An 8,445-nucleotide genomic window follows, 5' to 3' on the forward strand; every position below is an offset into this window, starting at 1 on the left:
CACTACACACCACACACTACACACACACCTACACCACACACACACGACTGCATCACACCACTACACACACGACACACACACACACACACACACACACACACACACACACACACACACACACACACACACACACACACACACACACACACACACACACACACACACACACCTCTTCCTAAGCCTCTCTCTACTCCCCACAGTAATAAGTCTGTTCAGTTTGTTATGGTCTAAGTATGAACTGATAAGAGAATGTATTGTATCCGTGGAAAAACATACACATGGGTTACTTAAGTCAACTTCCATTATGAAGTGGTTGTACATTAACACACTGACCCTGCCAAGATTTAATTCCCATTATTGCGACACACGCTTTGCAGCAGGAAACGAAGGCTGCGCATGTGACGGGTATTAACGCTGATAATGTAAAGCACTTAAATCACAACCAGATGGCATATTTTATGTGATCCTCTGCGGGGGGGTGAAAAGGGCACCGACACAGGGAACTACATTTATAACCTGACCTTCTATAGAGAAGAGGAGGAAGGCTTCCATGTAAATACAGATATATACAATATGAAAGCTGAGCACAACATAAACATGACTTTTTCCTCATACATATTTATCTTTCATCAACACCTATCCTCCTAGATTAGAAGATGAACACCCTGTCGCATTTAGGTCATGACCACCATTCCACCACATTAGATCAATCCAAGAGTCAAAGAAGAACTCAGTATAATCCCTTTGTTTACCTTCTACAGCTCCCAGATAAACCATTTCATACAGTTTGATCAGAATTAGGGCTGAACGATTAATCGATTTTGAATCGAAATCACGATTTGAAATTAACAGGATTATCAAATCACAAAGCCTGCGATTTTTCTTTACATCTTTTTTTTTTTTTAAGACAGATTGATCCAATCACCTGCCAAGTATTTTTTAAAGTGCCTGCCCTTTTCCAAATGGCTTCCAATGGAGCTCTCCTAAATGGTTTGGTGAAACAAACCATCTGAGTCCGGTTAGTCTGTAATCATGTTTTACATTGATTACAGGGTGAATCTTAAACTGAAGCTTGACTTTAAAGCAACCCAACGGAAGCTTCATGTAAGTTTAGTTCTTGCACTCGTAGCTCGGGGTGCTAGAGACGGGAGCACGTTGATACGACCTCCCTAGCCGGAGATATGGCCGCATTTTACAATAAAGTTCCGTTCGCTTAAAAACAAATATCGCAAATCGAATCACAATATCTGTCAGAACATTTAGATTTTTACCCAAAATCGTGCAGCCCTATTTTATAGAACCTCCGTTTTGATCCTCATCACCACTTTTCACCTCCATTCCCCCCCCCCCCTTTAGTGATTTATTGACTCATCTGAGTTTTGTAGCTGCTGATAATAAAAGATTGCCAAGAATGTTGTGTGAACATGACGGATGATTGGGTCTCTGATGTTTGGATGTTAGCGAAGATGTTAAAAGTAGTTTGGCCTGATTCTAGCTCTTAGATCTCCATCCCTGCTTTTTGTTTAGTGTTTTTTTGTCATTATTATGCTAATTAGATATTCATATAAACAGTCAAGATACAAGAAAACAGAGTTAGTTAAAGAGGGAAGGCAGTGCAAAGCTAATGAAACGAATAGCTCTCCTGTGAGTTATCCAATTACATCGTTTTTGATAAAAGACCTCAGAACTTATGGCGTAATAACTTACTAACTTTATGATAAACAAGTTTCAAGGTAAGAACTTCAAGTCATGTTCAGGGTCTCAAATAACAATAAAATACCAGGAAATATAAATAAACACAACAACAAATCACAATACAAATAATTTTAACCGTTGTACAACCATTTCTAGGGACCTTTAAGTCTGTTTTTTTATTCCTAGAAATGCTTATTAATGATAAGCTGAACTGTTGAAAGTGAGTATTAGAATTGGGTTTAGCATAAGTGTGTGTACCCTGTTGGTAAAATACTCTTAATCTTGCATTTGCATTGTTTATAAGAAATAGAACTGGAGAGATTCGGGTTCAGTCCATATATTATTTTGTACTCAAAGCATCAATAAATACTGTTTTCTTAAACGTTTTGTCAGATACGTGATTACTTTTCTGAATCAATTGACATAATTAACTCAACTAATAGAAGTCAATGTACAAATTAGTGATTGGTTGAGTTATTGTAGAAACCCATCGTTAATATAAGTTGGAGGCGCGTGGCGCAGTGGGTTGTGTGTAGGTGTTGGGATCAGGGGGGCACAGGTTCAAACCCCACAGCATGTCGTCGTGTCCCTGAGACACTTCACCCCGAATTGCTCCTTTGGGGATTGCCCACAGTGTTGAGTATGTAAGTCCCTTTGGATAAAAGTGTCTAACAAGTATCATGTAATGTAAGACATGATAAGATAGGACTTTATTCATCCCGAAGGAAATTGTTGTGCCAGTTACAAAAATCCAATAAAAACAGCAGCACAATAATAATAAAACGGTACACTAACAGTGCAGTAACAAGAGCAATTCAATAACTACAGGAAACATAGCAGTCACATCATTAATGTAAATAACAGTATTAGACTAAAAGATAACTTCTGTAATGCTTTTGCAGGATTTGGGCCTTGGTGCGGTCTGGGTGGCAGCAGGTGTTACTTTTCCTCCATTTGGTGATAGAATTCATGATATATTAGCCCCCAGTCCCCCTCCTCAGGCTGTTAGGGTCCACTGGATGCCTGCAGCAGCCCCCTTAATTACCCAGCTCCCCCCCTCTTCCTCCCCCTTTCTCCCCCCTTCCCCTCACCATCTGTTGACCTCATGTCATTTGGCCTTCCTCTCCCTGCCTCTTTTTTTCCCTCTCCTTCTCTTACCCGTTTGCTCCGGCAACTTTCGTCCTTTCTCCTAAAATAGCAAGTTAGTCTCTCACACACACACACACACACACACACACACACATACACATACACATACACATACCACACACACACACACACACAGAGAGAATAAACAAGAGCAACGCCCTTTCAGTTTTTTTACCCTCCGCCAAGTCTGCGACATATACAGTGTGTGTGTTTATGTATGTATGTGTGTGTGACTGCTTTTCTGTGCTTTCAGTCGCTCCGTCTGAAACCCTCACAGTCAGCCCGCCGGCGCCTTCAAAGGCTCCCAAACTATATGGAATTAACTTAATGGAAACTTGCAGGAAAACCGAGCCTTTAAACGCGGACAGGCTTATTGCTGCGTGCCATGTTCGGTTTTCATTACAAAAAAGTAGACCCATGGCAGCAGGCATACATGGGTGCCTTTTGTACACGTTTCAAGGCATGCACGTTACTTTTAAAAAGCAGTGCCATGGGGTCGGGGGAATGTGTGCTTTTAGTTTCAAGTCTCTCTGAAAACTAGGTATCAAGTTCAGACCCCCGATCCCCTCCCCCCACCCCGTTAAGAAAATATAAATCACATGGCATTCCTCGCTTATGACTCATTGTCTCCGTTTGCTTTTTTATTTCGCTGCCTTTTTCTTGGCTTTGGTCGTCCTGTTCCCCACATTCCTCCCCACCGCCTTGTCTGTCTTTGCTTTCATTTTTTTAATAATTTTCTTTCTTTCTCTTCTTGTCCTTCCCCCATCCATCCACCCTTCCTCCCTCCTTCTTCTCTACTTACTGACAGATTGATTCCAGATGTTGCTTACCCTCCTCCTCCTCCTCTACTTCTTCTACGTAAACTCCTCCTCTTTCTCCCTTTCTTTCTTTCTCTCCACTTTATTCACTGGAGAACCGCTCTATCATTTCACCGTCTGGGTATAATTTTGGGTTTTTGTTTTTACAGTTTCCCTCCCAGTTTTTGCAGTAAACGCAGCGCCTTTACCCTGACTTCAAATGCGACAGAAACGCTGATTTAAAACACTTTAATCACCTGCTATAGTACGTAATGTGTCGTGAAAGTAGCAGCTAGTAGTTGTTATGCACCGAAAACTTCCAGAACATCTGACGTCTGAGTTTTTAAGGCTTAAACCTTTTTGCCGTTTAGATTGCAATAGCACCACCTTTTATGGTTTATTTTCTATCGTGCAAAGCACTCTGAATTGCCCTTGCGTCTGAAATGTGGTAGATAGACATTCATATTTGTATATTTAGACACACTTTCATAGCTGATTTCTTGGCCTTGATGTCAAAACTCTACACTTTGGTGCTTTTAAATCCTATTGAAATGCAGCGAGCGTCGGAAACCCCCAACTTTTTCCGACATAAAATAGGAAGACTTTTCTCATCTCGTTGACTTTGCCCAAGGATCCTGCTCTAAACTCCCGTCTCCTTCTACCTTTCCATCTGCTGAACCTTTTTAACACACTTGCTGAATATAAGCCTGTCCATCCACCCCCCCCACCTCCTCCTGTAATAGCGGCGCACCAAGGAGAGTGTTCCCCCTGGGGACGAGGCACGAGGGGGGAAATTGGTTCCAGATGAAACAGGAAGTGGAGAGTGGAGACAAAGAAAGGGCTGTTTTCAGACGAGGTTAAAAAAAGAGGACAGCCCTGAAGGATCTGGACGCAAATACACACATGTATTCAAAACTTATTGCATCAAAAGAAAATAACTTTACCATTTCTACTTATTCTTTACGTTGTTTTAACCTCGTTCTTTCACGCTGCTCCGTCTAGACACTCCCTCATTCGTCCGCACGTCATCCTCACATCTGTTTTTGCTATAAGAAAACACATGTCCAAGTCTCTTAGTATCAGGTTTCTTTGCCAATTGGTTTGCACACAAAAAAGGAATTGGCTTAAGTGCATAATGGTGTAAAATAGAGCTGCCCCAAACAGCTGCATATAACATTGAATTTTTTTTCCAAGGCTCATTATTACAGTTTTATATAATATTTGATATGTCGTCTGCAAAGGATCAAACCCACCAAACCCCCCTCTGCCTGAAACGCCTCCATTGGACTCCTTTGTTTACTTTGACATCACTATGTAACACTCACGCTTCTATTGGCTAGCGCTCCAACACATTGTACGTGATAGACTTAAGGTCCTTACCAGAGGTTGCGCTAGATTTTTTCGCTGCCCATCATTTTGACGGACAGGATCGTAAAATATCCGTCAAAATTCAGTATTACCCGTCGGCCTTTACACTCGGGGGGGGGAAGAGCATGGAGAGAGAGAGAGAACTGTCAACGGGGGGCGGGGAGCACGCTCGCGAACTGTTAGCACCGTGTTATGCATGCCCACTGCACCTCGCGGGAGGTAAAGCCAAAACTCAGACATTTCAATGATTTGTTCGGCAAAGTTGGGTTTGGAAACGGTATAATTTCCTTTTTGGCAGGCATGCTTAACACCGGAGCCTCGCTGCGGGGAAACTTTGGCGCTGTTCCGAGTTTGTTCTAATCCGTCAAAATGGACTGCTTTCAGATTTTTCCGTCATTGTTAAAAAAAATCTGTCTGTCTTATACGGAAAATATTCGGTTAACGCGACCTCTGGATGACAGATTAATAAGCAGACATGCTTATTATAACTGTATGCAGCTTTTCGTACTTTGCGGTATAAGTGGCTCTCCTATTGACTTTGTCCTATCCTCGCATGTAAAAAAAATAGTGAAGACCACTGGCCTAGATAATTTACCATTGTCTTAGATCATGTTCCTGTATCTAATTCAAAATATGTAATTTCGTAATGCAGCACTAGTGCTTATGTTTATTTAGTTTTTTTGTTTTTCGGCATAGGGTAAATAGCTTCATTGTCAGTTCGCTGGAGTGGGATTTACCTTTCCTGTCACGATTTGTATGTAATGTCATGGTTTTAGTTTTGTATGCCTAGGTTTGGGTTTATTTTGCTGTAATGTCCTCCCTGTCGTTAGTTTCCCTGGTGTGTCTAAATTGTGTTCACCTGTTGCCCTTGTGTTTCTCCCTCCTTTACCCAGCTGTTTCTTGTTCCTTGATTACCCCTCCCTGTATTTAGTCTTGTCTCTTCCTGTGTTCCCCTGTCAGTTGATTGTTTGTCTTTACCTTTCCTGTCACCCTCCATGTTTGACTGTCGGTTTTGTTTGGATGCTCATGCTACGGATTTATGGATGTTACAGTAGGTTCTTTCATGCTACGGATTTCTCGATGTTAAGTTCTTTCTTGTTTGCTATCGTCTACAGCTTTTTGGTAAATAAAGCTCACGTTTTGTTATTTTACTTTTTTTGTCTTTTTTTAAAACTGCATTTGAGTCCTAAAATTCCCGGAACCCTGACGCAATGAACCGACCAGCTTTTTTGATGCTACAAGCGGAACGTCTTGGGTACTCTCTGGAGTACATTTTTTATACGTGGTACGACGCCTCATCTATACGGGGTAGAGTGGCTGCTTTGAAGGAGGCACGCTCAGAAGTCTGCCCGGGGTCCTGCCAACCCTATGTCCTGTGCCGTTGGGGGTCCAGCCGACACCTGTTTCGTCGGAGGTCCTGCCAACTCCATGTCCTGTCCCGTTGGGGGTCCCGCCGACTACTTTTCTGCCGGGGGTCCTGCCAACCCTGTGTCCTGTCCCGTTGGGGGCCCCGCCGACTACTCATCTGCCGGGGGTCCTGCCAACCCTGTGTCCTGTGCCACTGGGGGTCCCTCCGACAACTCTTCTGCCGGGGGTCCTGCCAACCCCATGTCCTGTTCCGTTGGAGGCCCCGCCGTCACCTGTCTCGCCGGGGGTCCTGCCAACTCCTTGTCCTCTTCCATGGGGGATCCTGCCAACACCTGTCCCGCCGGGGGGCCTGCTGCGTTGGTGTTCCAATCGACACCAGCCCTTGCTCCATCCCGGCCTCCTGAGTTCTCCAGCCGTGGTCTTTGCCCTTGAGCCCGGCCCCCTGAATGACGCGGCCTTCGCCCTCAAGCCCGGCCTCCTGAGTTCCCCAGCCGTGGTCTTCGCCCTCGAGCCCGGCCCCCTGACTCCTCGAACTCTGCCTTGCCCCCGGGCCGTCCGCCCGAGACCCCCTCCATGGACTCTGCCTTGCCCCCGGGCCGTCCGCCCGAGATCCCCTCCATGGACTCTGCCTTGCCCCCGGGGCGCCCGCCCGAAACCACCTCCTGTTCCTCTGCCTTGCCTCTGGGCTGTCAAGCCCTGCGCTGTTTTGGTGAACGGCGGAAGGCCGAAAGCTACTTGTAGGATGTAAGGAACGATTGTGTGCCGAGAAACTGGTGATAGTTGCCGTGCTGTGGATAAGCTGGCCTTGTCGGGAGCGAGTGTCTGAGGTAGTTCCATGGCAAGGCAGTGTCTAGTAGTCCATGCCAGCACATTTACAGCGGTATAGTAACTCGAGACCGGTAACACTTATGTTAGGTGCGGGAACAATGTGTCGCGGGGATGGTTGTGAGAACTGAAGAACCAGAGAAAACACGTTCAGACGACACCTCATATCTGCACTTGATTATGAGAGAGAATGAGTGGTGCGTTGTTCCTGTCGTCATAAGTGACACGGGATGTTTTCACTTGCGTATAGACGCCGCAAAGGCTGGAAATATGGCAAGTATTTAAGCGGCTCGTGGGGGGGATGGACGAAGTGCTGTGTGTGTGTGTGTGTGTGGCGTTGGGTGTGTGTGTGTGTGTGTGGTGTGTGTGTGTGTGTGTGTGTGTGTGTGTGTGTGTGTGTGTGGGTGGTGTGTGTGGTGGTGTGTGTGTGTGTGTGTGTGTGTGTGTGTGTGGGCTACTAGATTTCCTTGATTAAATTAATTCTCACAGTTAGAAGCATAAAAAAAATGTCAGCCGCTGATTACTAAACTTTTATCCTACCCTGCCATTCTGCTGGGTCGGTCAGTGTGCAGAAAGAAAATAAGTTCCTCTGCTGTATAGCACACACCACACAGCTGCCTATCGTAACCGCCAGGTTTGGCTTTGGACAGAATTAGTACTAGCAATTCCAAAAGCTTCAGTCGAGTAGCTGAAATTGGTTGTATGTGCATATCAGTAGAGTGATAGAGACAGAGATATAACTCATTTGTCTCCTTCTTTTGCGCTGCCATGTGATTTTTTAATGGAAAATTCAAACCAGACTACCCCTCAGTTTTGCCTTTCTCTCTGTCTCATTCCCACCCTGACCTACTTTTTAGTAGGTGTCCTCCCTTATATCCTGTCTCACCGGCACATATCACAAGCATTTTTCTCCTCTTTGTGTTGCTGACCGGGTGTAACTGATCAATACGAGTGGAAAGCAGAGAGGGAAGGATGAGAGACAGAGTGAAGGGGCTATGAAGCTGGACGAAAGCCGGGATCATAGATAAGAGAAGAAGAGACGCAAGAGGGGAGAGTAGTTATTGATTTCTTAGTATTTCTAAATGGATTCCTCTATTCACCTCCTACATTCTCCTGTTTCAATTCCCGCGTCTGAACGCGCCGTCTCTGAAAGACAAGCTGCTCCTAAGAGAGGGAAAGTGCGTAAACCAACATACTGTCAGTCAGTTGTCCGTCATCAACCAATCACTGTACGTACAAAGTG

At 44.7% G+C, this 8,445-nt stretch overlaps 1 protein-coding gene across 1 annotated transcript in view; it reads right to left on the bottom strand.

The window, feature by feature from the left end:
* Positions 1 to 8,445, bottom strand: part of pik3cg (phosphatidylinositol-4,5-bisphosphate 3-kinase, catalytic subunit gamma) — a 113,325-nt gene that overhangs the window by 66,543 nt on the left and 38,337 nt on the right. The window lies entirely within an intron of this gene.

This window comes from Notothenia coriiceps, unplaced genomic scaffold (genome assembly GCF_000735185.1).
Source record: "Notothenia coriiceps isolate Sejong01 unplaced genomic scaffold, NC01 NC01_scaffold00037250, whole genome shotgun sequence".
Lineage (NCBI taxonomy): Eukaryota > Metazoa > Chordata > Actinopteri > Perciformes > Nototheniidae > Notothenia > Notothenia coriiceps.